General features: G+C 47.0%; 1 protein-coding gene across 1 annotated transcript in view; it reads left to right on the forward strand.

Moving 5' to 3' along the window:
- The first annotated feature begins 1194 nt into the window (after positions 1–1194).
- The window catches only part of LUZP1 (leucine zipper protein 1), an 84813-nt gene continuing 70503 nt past the window's right edge, over positions 1195–15504 (forward strand). The window contains exon 1 of the mRNA XM_081086915.1: positions 1195–1404. The gene's annotated coding sequence lies outside the window, so the exon portion shown is untranslated. The remainder of the gene's footprint in view (positions 1405–15504) is intronic.

Raw genomic sequence — 15504 nt, forward strand, 5'->3', positions numbered from 1 at the left:
GGCAGAGCCTTGGCCAGCCTGGGTCTCACTCAGTCACTGGAGTGAATGGGACAGACATTGAACTAGATTCTGTTGTTATTTAGACACGGAGAGTTCCAGCTTTCTCTACTACAGCCGTGAGCATAGCCTCACTAACACTGGGACTGACTTGAGTTCAAGTTAGTTAGATCTCCCACATCATGGAGCATGGTGCTGGTCATTCAGAAGAGGCTCAAAAGGCACCCACCTAGTCCTTCTAACTTTGAACTTCTGTGCTAGGCTCCATGGTCAACTCTGCCCACCTGTTTTGTGCCAAGTTCCAGGTGGGGCTCTGGTGACGCAGGAACAGATGAGACAAGGTGCGGGCCCCCAGGTTACTGACTGTCATGAGTGGAAGGAAGCAGGGCTGAGCTCTGGAAACAGGAGACGGGAGCTCAATTCCTAGCTCTGTCGCTTCGTAGCTGTGTGACATTGGAGAGGCCGCTTGGCCTCTCGGGTTCTCACTGTCCCCATTTGCTAAACAGGTGCATTCGTTACCTTCATAGATTCTGAGGCCTCAACAATGAGATAGCTTTGGAGCATTTGCAGCACCGTGCCTGGTATGTGATGTTGTTAGGGTGACCTTGGGTGAGTCACTTCATTTTCTGAAGCCTCCGTTCTCTCGTGCTTAGGATGGAGTTAATACACTCACATCACGGGGATGGAAACTTGCTGTGTTGTGGGGTCTGGGTCTGCCCTTTCGTCTCTCGGCTTCCTCGGGGGGTGGGGGGGGGGTGAGTGGGTCGCATCGCACCCGCACCCGGCGGTAAGGACTGGGAGATCGCGGGCGCCAGCAGCAGCAGGGCTCGGGCACAGAGCGGGGACCGGGGTGAGCAAGGACGCGGTTTCCTGGCCGCGCTCCCGGGGAAGGAGGTTTGTGCTGGGTCCCTTCCCCCGGCTGGTCCTGCTCAGGAAATGCGGAGAGAAAGCCAGGAACCAGGCCTGCCAGGCCCGCGGCCCCTCCGCGCCGTCCTCCTCCCCCGTCCTCGGCTGCAGGAAGCGGGCTGGCGGGAACGCCCTGCCGGGTGGGGGGAGAGGCGGCGAGCGCGCCCGCCCCGCCGGCTTCCCGGCTTCCCAGGCCCGCGGGCGGGGAGCTGTCACTGCGGCACCCGCCCCCCCCCGCCCCCCCACTCCGCCTCCCCCCCCCCCCCCGCCTCCCCGCCTCCCCGCCTCCCCGCCGCCCCCGGCGCTCCGGGTGCAGGCTGCCCGTTAGCATTGCGGGCAAGTGCTGCAGCCCGACCCTGGCCGGCGGAGCGGACCGGCTGAGTCCCACGGGCGCCATCGCCCACCGGCACGGAGCCCACGCCGCCGGGGCTGGGCTGGGGAGGGAGGCTTGCCCAACCCGCTCTTTTGGGAGGCGAGATGCTGAAGCCTGAGGGTTTGTCGGTGAGTCGTCCAAGGTCATGGCGAGAAAACGACAGGGCCAGGATTCGACTCCTGGTCTGTTTTGCCTCTAAAGTTTGTGCCTTGAGTCTGTCGTCCTGGTCCAGGTTCTTGAGTGGTTCAGGGGCGGGGGGGTGGGGGGTGGGGGGGGGGTGTCCTGTTCTTGTGGAAGCTCAAGAACAGGAGGTCAGAATCTGGGGGCTACTGATGGCCTCCCAGAGGTCAGTAAGCCCCTTGGCTTTGTGTGGAATATGTTGTGTGTTGCATTTTTCTTGAGAGTTTCTAAGGTGTCAGGGACCGCCCAAAGGGTTAAGAAGCACAGCTTTCCAAGGCCTGCAGGTTCTTCTGGGGGTATCTGTGCTGTAAGGGGGCCTGGGATTTCTGCACAGCCCAAAGCATCTTGGGAATATCTCTGCAGGGCCCTGCTGTTGCTTCGGAGGACTTGGGGTTCTTACGGGATCCCAGGATCTTCTTTCTCTTGGATCTTGAAAATCTTTCTGTAGGATCCTGGGGTCTGTCTGGGCAGTTGAGGTCCCCCTGGGGCCCTGGTGTCTCTTTCTGAAGTTTTGAGGATCTCACTCTAAGGTCCTATGGTCCTCCATGATGTGGGTTCTAAAGCTGAGCGTCAGGATGCCTATGAACCCCCTGAAACTGTAGGCATGATTTTGTGGGGGTGTCTGTATACATGTTGTTTCTGGGGGAGTTTCATGGATTTCACCAGATTCTCAAAGAGGGTCCCTAATCCCCAAAGCTGGGAAAAACATTGCTTTAGTGCATTCAGTGTTAGATAGACCTTGCTCCCTTCGCATGAATAAGAGCCAGGGAAGAATAAGATGGAAGAGATAAAAAGGCAGCGTTGTATAGCAGACAGAAGATGGGCTACGGAGTCAGGCATTCTGGGTTAAAATCCCAGCTTTCCCCCTTACCAGCTGTGTGACCTTGAGCAAGTTTCTTCACCTCTCTGAGCCTCCAGGCCACCTCCTTTAGGAAGCCTTTCCTGTGTCCTGGATTGAGCTAGGTCCCCACTTTGCATCCCCAAAGCCCCCGTAGCACCTGGCCTGATACTTTGTGGCACTTAATGCAATTGTTATGAAATAATTAATTGTGTTTAATGTTGTCTTGTCTCTCCAGATCTTTGTTGTCTTATAGTATCCGCAGTGCCTGGCACATGTTGGGCCCGCAGCCATTTGTTATGAAATAAATAAGTAAAGGAATGGGGGCGTGCACGGCAGACACTGTAGTGGGGGCAGAAGGTTCAGAAATGAATAAGCATCGATCCCATCCTTGAGGAGGTCCCAGGCTACTGGGGGGCAGTATGAGTTCATGCAAGAAAGACTGTCCTAAATGCCTTAATGGTGGATAAATCTTGTTTTTTTTTTTTTAATGGTGGATAAACCTTAATGGGGCTACACAATAAGGGGGACAGCACCGAGAGATCCAGAGATGAGTGGGATTCAGTCCTGGAACAGCTGACCCAACGACTTCCCTTTGTATTATGTGTTACAACTTTGCAAGACACTTAATTTGCTCAAAATATCCATGTAGGCCCTCATCCCGCAGAGATGGGGAAACTACTGCTGAGAAGAGTTCAGTGACTTGCCCAAGGCCAGTCAGGCCACCATGGCTGCCCGAGTGCACGGCTCACTGGCTTTGTAATTCAGTCCACGTCATTCAGGAATTGAGCTTTGATGTTGTGAAGGCCTTGGTTTAGATCCCATTAGATGTGAGACTTTGGGCAAGTTACTTTACCTACTTGAGCCTTGTTTCCTTAATCTGCAAGATCAGAATAATAACCCTCAAAACCTATATGGGATAGTAACTATAAAGTACCCAGTATGATGCTTGGTTTATGGTAAAGAATCCTTAAGTGTCTGTTGAATGAATGAATGAATGAATGAATGAATGAAATATAGGTCCTGGTGGGTGTCCTGAAATGTAAATGTAAATCATGCCTTTTGGGGGCTAGTAGGAGAAATTTAGGGTGATTTTATCTCTTTCCACTTTCGCTTTCTATGATTCCTGTGAACCTTAGCACTTGCCTCAACCACAATGTTATATTTTATTGTTTTCAAACCAACAAAAGTGAACCAACCCCAGCTTGGTTAGCACTTTTATATATTTTATATATACCATTTTTCCTGATGACTAAGTAATAGAACTTCCTTGTAAAAAATTTAAATTGCAGCCCTGGCCTGTGTGGTTCAGTTCGGTGCATGGTCATTCCATGCACCGAAAGGTTTCAGGTTCAATTCCCGGTCAGGGCACATGCCTAGGTTTTGGGTTCGATCTCGGTTGGGGTGTGTATAGGAGGCAATAGATCTATGTTTATCTTTCACATTTTTCTCTCTACCCTTCTCCCTTCTTCTCTTTCTAAAGCAAAAAATATATATAAATAAATAAATAAAATAAAGAAAGAAAGAAAGAAAAGAAAATTATTTTAAAATTAAATTGCAGACAGATAACATGAGGAACATGAAAGTGCAAATTTTGGACACAGTAGGCACATGATGGTGACATATTGTTATTCTTTGGGAGGTGCAGGAGGGCATAGAACAGGGAGAAAAAAAATGTCTGCTTAAAAGTATTTGCTACTGGCTTTGCCATGATTTCTGGGAGCTCTGTTGGGAGTCTTGCCTTTGGCTGTAGCATTGAAAGTTCAAATGAAGCTAAGGGCTGGGGAGGGAGGGAAATGAGAATTTCTGGGCAGGGGCTTTTTCGGGAGCGCCATGAAGAATGAAATGTGAGCTGTGGAACTTCCTATGATTCAGATGCACACTGCTGACCTGTCTTGTAGCTGTGTTTTCTCCCCTTTCTTTTCCCTCTTAGCATCTAGTAGTGTTTTTTTTAAAGTTCCTGCCACACACACACACACACACACATACATACACACATACACACAAACATGTCAAACAGTAAGAAGAAAGGTGAGAGCCTCCTATTTAGTTCTCTATATTTTCCATATTTTTTAATTGATTTTTTACAGAGAGGAAGGGAGAGGGATAGAGAGTTAGAAACATCGATGAGAGAGAAACATCGATTAGCTGCCTCCTGCACATCTCCTACCGGGGATGAGCCCACAACCAAGGTAGCCCTTGACCAGAATCGAACCCAGGACCTTTCAGTCCGCAGGCCAATGCTCTATCCACTGAGCCAAACCGGTTAGGGCTATTTTCCATATTTTATGTATACATTAAGCATACCTGGTATATTAAAGTTATAACTATGGATCCTACTGTAGTAATTCTGCAACTTACTCTTATCATTTAACAATACCCAGTAGATGCATTTTCTTGCCTGATCATGCAAATCTACCTCATTCCTTTTACCAACTGAGCTTATGAAGTCAAGACTGTCAGTTAGCCCTACAGCCCAGAGGCCAGCACATGTGGGGCCTTTCTGGGAGGACATCATGAAATAGTAATAGCAGCCACCATATCCTGGCATGAACTGGGTGCCAGGCTCTGAACTAAGCTCTTTCACATGTTATTTCATTTATCATCACAGTCACTGTATGAGATAGGTGCTATTATTATTCCCATTTTTTATCTACACCCAAGGATATGTTTATTAATTAATTAATTTTTTTAGAGAGAGAAAGAGGAAGGGAGAGAGAAAAAAATCAATGTGTGGAGAGAAACTTCCATTGGTTGTCTCCCATATGCACCTAGGTATGTGCCCTAACTGGGAATCGAACCCACAACACTTTGGTGTATGGAACGACACTCCAACTAACTGAGCCACCCGGCCAGAGAGATTATTCCTATTTTTTAGGTGAGAAACTGAGGTGCAGAGATTGCAAGTCCAAGGTCACACAATTGGTAAGTGGTGGAGCTGAGATTTGAATCCTGATTTGTCTTGTGCCAAAGCTTTGGTGTGAGTGAATGAATGAGTGGCAGATGGGGTCATGGTCTCCGGGAGAAAGTTCTGTCTTCAGAAGCTCCCAGGGTTTGCAAAGCTTGGAATCAGAGTCAGTACATGGGAAAGACTCAGTAAAGGCCCGTTCTTTGCCTGCAGCCATCCTGTGGCCACGCTGGATTTTCATGGGAAGTAGCGTATTTGAATTTCCTATTCTAAAAATAAGCCTCAATTTGTTAGGGGCCCTGAGGACCAGCCCAGGCATTTCAGGACAGCCATGTGCCTGCCTTCAGTGCAGGAAATTAATCAGAATCCCCAAACCCTTTCCCTCTTCCCACAGGCCAGCATTCTGGAAACGCCCAGCGCCTTGCTGCAGCCCTCCTAGTGGACTGCAGAGATGCCAAGGGCAGTTTAACACAGATCCATCTCTTGTAAGGAAAGTGAGAGGAGAAAGGCATGAGGGAGAAATGGGTCAGCTCTGCTGCAAAGAATTTGCAGAGAGAGAGAGAGAGAGAGAGAGAGAGAGAGAGAGAAGAATTTGCAGAGAGAGCCTGAAGCTGTCCCCACTTTTGAGGAGGTGCCAAGGGACAGAGATACCCTGGTGTGTCAGATATGCCTCAGCAGAATCCCCCTGGGGGCTCAAAACTGGAGTGTTGGTTCCTGTTCCAATGGCAATCCTCTGCAGGGCCGCTTTCAGGGAGCCTCTCCCTCCCGAAGGACTTCAGAGTCTTCTACTGTGTCATGATTGGGTGGATTATCACCAGAGGTGCTATGTGGTGTTACAAGCTAGAAATAATATTGATGATAATAATAACGAAAATAAGAATGACAACTACATGGTTTGTGGAACATGTGTGGGTTCTGACCTCAAGGAAGGGAGAAAGTGCTAAGAAACAAAAGGGAGGTTAATTTCGACACAAGTTAAAAATGTGTTCATGACCACATGAGAGTTAGACACAATGCTGTGGATATTCCAAGCAGGGAGAGTCCACTTCTGGCTGAGGGAAACCAGGAGTTGTAAGTTGAGATAAGACAGCGAGGGACGAGCATGGGCAATGGGGCAGATGTGGGAAAGCAGTGGGTGTGCCAGGGGAAGTTTGGATAAACTTTACAGTGTGTGTGTGTGTATAAAGGTAGGTCAGGGCTTTAGCCTTTATTCCATAGGCAATAAGGAACTTACACAAGAGATGTCTCAAGAGACCAGCTATGCTGCTGCAGTCAGCGGAAGCAGCTCTCAGCGCTTCTGTGCCCCAGCTTGTGAATGCAGCTCTGTGCCAGTATGTGGGAGGGCATCTGTCAGGAGTGTCTCTGGCTGTGCCCTGCACCATGCTGGGTGTGGGCCTTGGGCTCCCTTCAAAAGCTCGCCTCTCCGTGTCTCTGGGCTGTAGGTACCTGGCACATAGTAGGTCCACAGAAAATATATAATGATTGGAGGGAGTTTTGAGATCATCTGGTCATCGTCCCTTCCCATTTTAAAGAAGTTGAAAGTGAGGGATGGGAAAGGACTTGTCTAGGATCACACAATTAATTAATAGCAGAGGGGGGACTGGAACTCATGCCTCCTGAGTCTCAAACTGAGTTCCTTTTCCAAATTTGCTGAGTAATAGAAATAGTATCTGTTGAGTGATGGCACTATAGCAGGCCCCGGGCTAACCACCTTTACATGGATTATCTCCTTTAGTCCTCGCAACACCCCAGAGAGTGCCCCTCTTCAAAGCAGGACGTTCTGTCTCCCATTTTGAATTCCCACCGCGCCTACAACTTGGCGGAGTCTTGTCTGGGGAAGGGTAAAATACGACGGAGGGGGCGGAGCGTACAGCCTAGCCCCGCCCCTCGCCGCAGGCCCCGCCCCCAGGACGCTGACGTCACCCACTGGCCCGCCCCTCATTGTCAGTCCAGGGGAGCCCGAGGAGGCGCCGGCGGCCGGGAGCGGAGCGCCCGATCCCTGGGCGGGCGGGAGCGTGGGCCGGAGCCGCCGAGGTGAGGGGTCTGCGGCGGGGCGGCGGGAGCGCGGGGCGGGCGGCCGGGGCGGGCGTCCGGGGCTGGGGAGGGCGTCCGAGTGGATGGCCTGCCCCGCGGAGGGGTCGGGGGCACCGGGGGCGGCGGGGCAGAACCGGCCGGCGCCCCGGGGGAGGGCTGGGGGTGTGGAGTGGAGGTGGGGGCAGAGTTTGGAATTTTGGAGCAAGAACTCGGGCGGGGAGACCTTGGGGGGCGAGACCTTGAGAGTGTTTCTGGAGTTTTTGGAGGGGGAGGGAAGCTTCGGAGAGACTTCTCGGTGGGAACGAGACTCTGAGGAGAAACGTTGGGCCGGGAGCTCGGGGATGTTTCGGGGGGGAGTGGGGGGCGGAGGAAGAGTTTTAAGGTCGAGTTTGGGAGTCGGAGGGGGAGCGCGCGGGGCCCGGTGGGGGCGGGGAGCGGCGCGGCGGGGCGGGGGGCCGGGGCGGCCGGGGAGGGGGCTGCGCGGGGCCCGCGGGCACCCGGGAGGAAGGAAGTGATCTTACAGGAAGAGCCGGGAGCTGAGGAGGAGGAGGAGGAGGAGGCGGAGGAGGAGGTGGGAGCGTTCGGGCCGGCGTGCGGGGGCCGGCTGCGGGACTGCGCCGCGGGGGTGCGGGCCGGGCGGGGAGGGGTCCCGCCGCCGCCGCCGCCGCAGCTGTCGGCCTGCCTCGCCGGCCGCGTCCCGGCGGATGCTGGTCTCACGGCCAGACCGCCGGGCTAGGAAGGAATTTGAGGCATTCGCTTTGTTTAAGTTGCCAGTAGACAGTCCTGAGGACTAATTAATGGTGGAATCTGCAGGGGGACGCAGGCGAGCTGGGCCGGGCCGCCCGCCGCCGCGGTGAACTTTCCGCAGCGCGCGCGGCCCGCCTCCCCGCCTCCCCGCGCACCCCCACCCCTGCCCGGCCGGGAAGGAGCCATGGCTTCCCGAGGCGCAGGAATGAAGTGCGGTTTGTGGGGCCAGTGGCCTCGGGCTGCGGAGGCTGCCTGCGGGGAACCCGGCGTCCCGGAGCGGCCGGGCGGGGGGGTCGGAGCCCGGGTTAGCGCTCCGCGAGGTGCCTGCGGTTTCTGTGAATAACCTTGGAGGACGCTCTGCGAGCCCAGAAAGACCATCTTGCTTTGGAGCATCTGTTTCTTCATCGTCAGCCCCTTTCCTCACTGCAGAACTTGTGGTGGCTTGTTTCGGAGATGCCGAGACTAGTGCTCACGCTTGGGGGTGGGAGAGGGGAAGCGAATAGACACCCCCAAAACGCTGCGGTGGGATCTCCGCACAGGCGGACTGCTGGCAGGCAGATCCCCCGTCGCACCTTCTCTGACATGAATGACCTTGGGAGACAAATTGTGCTTCTGAGCTGCCTACTCCGCCCGTCGCTGGTGGAGAAAATGCTCTCTGGACCGCCCTGCCTTTTGGGGGTCTTTCGAGAGGTGGGGTTTGCCCAGGGCTTTTTTACACACTGCCGCAGTTCTGGCCTTAAGGAGCTGGACTAGTGTCAGAACCGGGGGAATTCAGTTCTAGACCTAGTTGTTAGATTTTACTGCCTCAGATGAGGGAAGGAGGCGGGGGGGGGGGGTATGGATTTTCGGGGGACATTTCCCTTCTGAGAATCGGTACCAGTATGTTCCAGATGGCTTCCTGTCACTTGGCGTGTTTGGTGGCATTCGTGTGGTTAAATTGAATAACCCCCATAGAAAATTCTCTTGTCAGAAATAATTATTTTGCTCAGAATTCCCCTTGGGGCATATTAAAGTTGTGCTCAATTTACTCAGAAGAATTTTTCAGGCTTCTAAAATTAAATCACTTTTCTAAACATAGTCTGAAAAACTGGAAATAGTGGGGCGGGAAGGGAGTTGATTAGAATATAAACAAGGCAGCAAATACTGGTTCCTCGTCCTGTGATTACGAACAGGGATTGTGGATCAGCCTTGATTAATAGGTATTTTCTTACTCTTAAATAATTTAAGACCAAGAAAGGGAACTAACATTGTTGAGTGCCTATTCTGTGCCCAGTAATTGTGCTCGGTGGTATATATCTCACATAGTCCTCACAAGTAGTTGGCGTCTATTTCACAGATGAGCAAAGGGTGAGTGTCAGAAGTTTCTATATAAAACTAGTAAGAAGTGGAGCTGGAATTAAAACTCAAGTCTGTGTCTAAGGTCCATGGTTATCTCCGCTAGGCATCCTGCATTGGGAACCAGGTGGCTTAGCTTCTAGGTCTTTGACTGAGCCACTAGGTCACTGGGATCCTGTCAGTTAAGTCTATTTCCTAATAATGTTGCCTTCTTTTCCGCCAGCAGTGTTGTCAGTATGCTTTTGAGATGTTCTGGGGTTTTTTTTGTGTGTGTGTGTGTTTTTGTTTTTTTTTTTTTGTAGAAAGACAAACCCATGTAGTAGTGCTATATTTTATATGCAGTAGGTGCTTAATACATTTTTTTCTCATAGAGTACCTGGGTGACCATAGATTGCATTTATGTAATGGAAGATGTTGGATAGCTAATGGTTCTTCCACTGTAGAGGCCATCATTGAGGTGATACTCATGATCAGAAATGGAACCATTTTTCATGTAACATGGCTTTGTGGGACATTGTCAGCTTCTGAGTAAAGCACATTACATACGGGTAGGACCTACATAGTCAAGCTGAAAGATTGGGTATAAACTTTGAATGCACATAGTAGGTGCTCAATAAATATTTGCTGAATGAATGCATGCATTCTTTTCTTTAAAAATATTTTTCTTGACTTTTTATTAAAGAGAACGGAAGGGAGAGGGAGATAGAAACACTGGTGAGAGAGAAACATTGATCAGCTGCCTCCCGCATGGGACCTATTGGGGATCGAATTTGCAACCTGGGCATGTGCCCTGATCGGGAATCAAACTAGTGACCTCAACTACTGAGCCACACTGGCTGGGCTTTTTCTTTTTTCAAGTCAGCTTTGTCGAGGTATAATTTACCTACAATAAAATTCACCTATTTTAAGTGTACGCTTTGTGATGTATACATGACAAATGTATATAGCTGTGTAATCACTACCGCCTTCATTTGTTTAAATTGGTTAGCAGAGTGGTCCCTGGAAATTTTGTTAAGTTTTTATATTCTCATTCAATACTGGTGCCATCAGAGTGCATATTAGAGAATTCAGGTTCCCCAATTTGTAGGAAAGAGGGAAATCTTAAGATATTTAATGGTGAGATGCATGAGGAGAATAAGAGAGGGAAGATGGGGACATTTGTCAAATCAGGGGAAAGATATTAAACCAGTTTCATTATTTTTGATACAATTGTGGGAGAAAAATTACCCAAAGATTTATTGAAGAGTTGAACTGCTATTTATTTATTTACTTATTTTTACGAAATGCTAGCTCCTGAAATATAAAACAACATCTTTGGCCATCCTTAAGAAGTACTTACAGATTATGGTTGTTCAAATAATTCTTAAGGGTGGGGATGCTATAAAATGATTACAAGCCTTGCCCTTCCACCTGTGACAGAAATAGCCTTAGTTTACCGAACTTGTTTTAGCTAATATTCCACAAAGGGAATACATTAGGTAGAAATTGTGTCTTGCTGGGAAGACATAAGTTTATTTTTTCCTTCTCATAATTTCTCTTTACTGAACTTGCCCAATCTGCTTTCATTTAAGTTTCTATCGAAGGAAATGCGTGAAACCTGTTACTGCACTTCTAGAAGAAACTCCATTTTTACCTCTTACTCCCTGTTTCTCTTTATTCATTCTATTTCTATATGTTGCCTGTTTTATAATCATCCTCTCCTACCAGTGAATCCTGGAATGGAAACTTCTCAACCATCAGCCTTCCATATACCATTAGGAAATAACAATTAAAATAACAGTCCACCAACTCAGTATTTTGGGTATGACAGGGAGAAAATAAAAACTCTGTGAGGTAGTCATTATCCTCATTTTATATATGAGGGATCTGAGCTCAGAGTAGTTACTGCCAAAGCTAGTGAGGGGCAGACGATTGATTTGAACTCCTGTATAATTGATGCTCAAGTTTGGGGTATTTTTATTTCATTACATTCTTCGGTGTATTAGGATTGAGGAGAGGGAAGGGTGGGTCGGGGGCAGGGGGAGGCAAAAGAAGTGCTTGAAAATACCATATTAAAATATAAGCCAAAACATAATAAGCATTGCTAACCTGTTTAAGCATTGCTGTTTTTATCTATTTCATTTTTATTAAAAAATATATTTTTATTGATTTCAGAGAGGGAGAGAGAGAAACATCAGTGATAAGAGAAAATTATGTATTGGGCTGCTTCCTGCCCACCTCCTACTGGGGATTGAGCTCCCAACTCTGGCATGTGACCTCCTGTTTCATAGGTCGATGCTCAACCAGTGAGCACACCAACCAGGCTCATTTTTCTTTCTTTCTTAATTTCTGAAGATACCTCCTTATATCTAGCTTTATTGCAAAACTCCCTTCCCAGATCCAGCATTTATTCTTTTTCTAAAAAAATACGTTTTTATTTATTTTTAGAAAGAGAGGAAGGGAGAGGGTTTGAGAGATTGATAGAAACATCAATGAGAGAGAAACATCGAGGTCTCAGTAGCCTGCCTCCTGCACATGCCCCACTGGGAATCGAACCAGTAACTTCTTGGTTCCTGGATATATGCTCAACCACATAGGCTGAGCATTTATTCTTTATAAGCATGGTACTTTGTATTCACTCCTATCCCTATTTTATGTGTATCTGAAAACAGTAGGTTATTCTGTCAATGAAGACCCCTACATATTTGTATATGTTCCTCTCTATTTTATGTGGATAGAGCAATATTTTTAATTTATTGATATTTTTCTTTTGTTTTTTAGAAGGAGAGAGAGAGAGAGAGATTGATTTGTTGTTCCACTTATTTATGCATTCATTGGTTGTTTCGCCCTCATCAGGGATTGAACCAACAACCTTGGCATATCGGGATGATGCTCTAACTAACTGAGCTACTCCATCTGGGCTTATTACAGTGTTTTATTGACGTATATTGTGTGTGTGTGTGTGTGTGTGTGTGTATGTACAGAAACAGATACACATATCATAAAAATACAATTTGATGACTTTTTCATAAACTGAACATAGTCATGTAACCAGCACCTAGATCAGCCGTGGGCAAACTACGGCCCGTTTGAAATGAATAAAACTAAAAAAAAAAAAAAAAAAAAAAAAAAAAAGACTGTACCCTTTTATGTAATGATGTTTACTTTGAATTTATATTAGTTCACACAAACACTCCATCATTGCTTTTGTTCCAGCCCTCCGGTCCAGTTTAAGAACCTATTGTGGCCCTCGAGTCAAAAAGTTTGCCTACCCCTGACCTAGCTCAAGAAACAGTATTACTGGTTCCTAGAAGACCCAATTTAGTTTCCTTCCAATTCCTTATGCCCTTCTACCCTCCAGGTTGGCTTCTAACCACATAAGATTAGTTTTATCTTTTTTTAAAAATATTTTTATTGGTTTCAGAGAGAAAGGGAGAAGGGAGAGAGATAGACACATCAATGATGAGAAACATTGATCGGCTGCCTCCTGCACGTCCCCTACTATGGATTGAGCCCACAACCTGGGCATGTGCCCTTGAATGGAATTGAACCATGGACCCTTCAGTCCACAGGCTGACGCTTTATCCACTGGGCCAAACCAGATACACAGTTTTATCTGTTTTTGTACTTCTGTAAAAATGGAATCATACACCATATATTCTTTTGGGTCTGGCTCCTTTTATTCAACAACTACAGACCAGGTGCACGAATTTGTGTGTGGGTGGGGTCCGGCCGACCTGGCCCCCATTGGGCTGATCGTGGGTGGGGTTGGCTGTGGGGAGGGGCCGCAGGCCATCATCACCTGGTCGAACTCCCGATTAATTTGCATATTAGCCTTTTATTATATAGGATATGTTTGTGACTATGCAAACACTTTTTTTAATCCTCACCTGAGGATATTTTTTCCATTGATTTCCAGAGAGTGGAAGGGAAGGGGGTGGGGAGAGAAAAAAAACATTGAAGGGAAAGAGACACATTGATTGGTTGCCTCCCACACATGCCCCTACCTGAGCTGGGGAACCTGCAACTGTTGTATGTGTCCCTGACCCTGACCATTCCCCTGACTGGGAATTGAACCCGAATTGAATCTGAGACCCTTGTCTCCGCAAGCTGACTCTCTAATCACTGAGCAAACCGGCCAGGGCTGCAAACATTTTATCTTGGCCTGTTATGCTTTGTATATAACCTGGCCCCTGCCTCTCTAAGCACATTGTCCATTATGCTTCAGTCACAATAGCGTCTTATTTATTTACTTTTAAATTCAGCAAGTTCTTTCATACTTCAGGGCTTTTGTATGGATGGCTCTCTCTTTTTCTTTTATAAAAATGTTATTGATTGATTTTAGAGAGGAAGGGAGAAAACATCAGTTTGTTGTTCCACGTATTTGTGCATTCATTGGTTGATTCTTGTATGTGTCCCGACTGAAGATCGAACCACAACTTTAATGTGTCAGGACGATGCTCTAATTAATTGAGCTACCCTGCTAGGCCAGCTCTCCCTTGAACACTCTTTCCCCTGCTTTTTTCCTGGCTGCCTTCTTTAAGCCTCAGTTTATATATCAGAGTTGCTTTCCCTCATTCCCATTTTGCTAGTCCTTTCCTGTTATTTCCTTTTGCCTCCCTTCTTAGCACCTATTAGAATTTGTAATGATATATCTGCTTGTGTGATTATTATCTGTCTTCCTTACTGGACGTCACAGGAGCAGGGTACTCATCGGTTTTGTTCACCAGTATATACCTAGTACCTAACAATGACTGAGATATAGTAGATATTTATAAATATTTAATGACGACATGCCCAATTCAGCACCTTTGTTGCCATTATCTTTTGTCCTTTTCTTCTCTTATGCTGTCTAACCAGTTAATCTTTCCATCCTTCAATGCTCAGCTCAATTACCCCTTTTTGAAGTCTATCCTGGCTTTGCAATAGTTAACTTCTCTTTAAGAAATTGTGACATTAATTGCTGATACCCCTCATGTTTTTGGTAAGTCACACTAGCATGTCTTATCTACCTAGTTGGATCTTTCTCAAAAATCTTGCAGCTAGTAATGCCAGTATCCCTCATACTCTTGGTGAACTTGACTAACTTGTATCTTTACCTAATTTGATCAGAATCTTCTAGATCAGTAGATAATTTTGTCTTAGCCAGTATTGCCCTCAGTTCCTTTCACTGAGCTTTGCACATAGTAGATTCTCAGCAGAGTATTTTTAAAAAAATGTTTTTATTGGTTTTAGAGAGAAAGGGAGAGGAAGAGATAGAAACATCAATGGTAAGAGAGAATCATTGATTGGTTGCCTCCTGCACACCCCCCCAATGGGGATCGAGCTTGCAAACTGGGCATGTGCCCCAACTGGGAATCGAACCGTGACCTCCTGGTTCATAGGTTGATGCTAAACCACTGAGCCATGCTGGCCAGGCTCAGTAGAGTTTTTGATGATTGATCATAATGATGCTTATGTATAGGTAGCAATTTTAATTTCTCAGCTTCTTAACATGGATTCTTTTTATTAGAATTCTGTTTAGTGTTTTCTCTAATCTAAAGGCTGGGAGTGCCCCAGCTGCTTCAGGTGATTGAACAATTACTAGGTTGTGAAGGTACAGGAGTCCAGTCCTGGTGCCACAAAGCAGATATTCCTTTGGAATCTGTCATTGGCAAAATAGTAGTAATTATGCACAGTTCCTTCTTGGAAAGATGCTTAGTCAGTGCTTCTCATGCTTTCAGATTGGAGTTACTAACCGAAATGAGATACTAGAAAGTAATCTCATTTGAATTATTCTGATAAATGGCATTTTATTTTGATGTCAACAATGAAAAACTTAAGCCAATTAAACCTGTCACCTTATCTGACTTGTCAGTAAGCTCTCTGTTATTCTTCCTCTTTTATTAAATGCATGTACTAATTTTATGTGAACTTTAAGCAAATTTAAATTAGTAGTAACTGGGATGGTTTAACTTAACATATTCATAATCGAGTGATAAATGTAAATATTTTTGAATAGGTGCCTACTATGTATTTTTAAGTAGTGATCATTTTGACTGTTTTAAAAAATATGTTTTTATTGATTTGAGAGAGAGGAAGGGAGAGGGAGAGAGACATAGAAACATTGATGAGAGAAAAACATCAATTGGCTGCCTTGTTCATGGGGCCTTCTGGGGATTTAGCCTACAACCTGGGTATGTCCCTGACCAGGAATTGAACTGGTGT

The sequence above is a fragment of the Myotis nattereri genome (assembly GCF_964212035.1).
Source record: "Myotis nattereri genome assembly, chromosome: 3".
Taxonomy (NCBI): domain Eukaryota; kingdom Metazoa; phylum Chordata; class Mammalia; order Chiroptera; family Vespertilionidae; genus Myotis; species Myotis nattereri.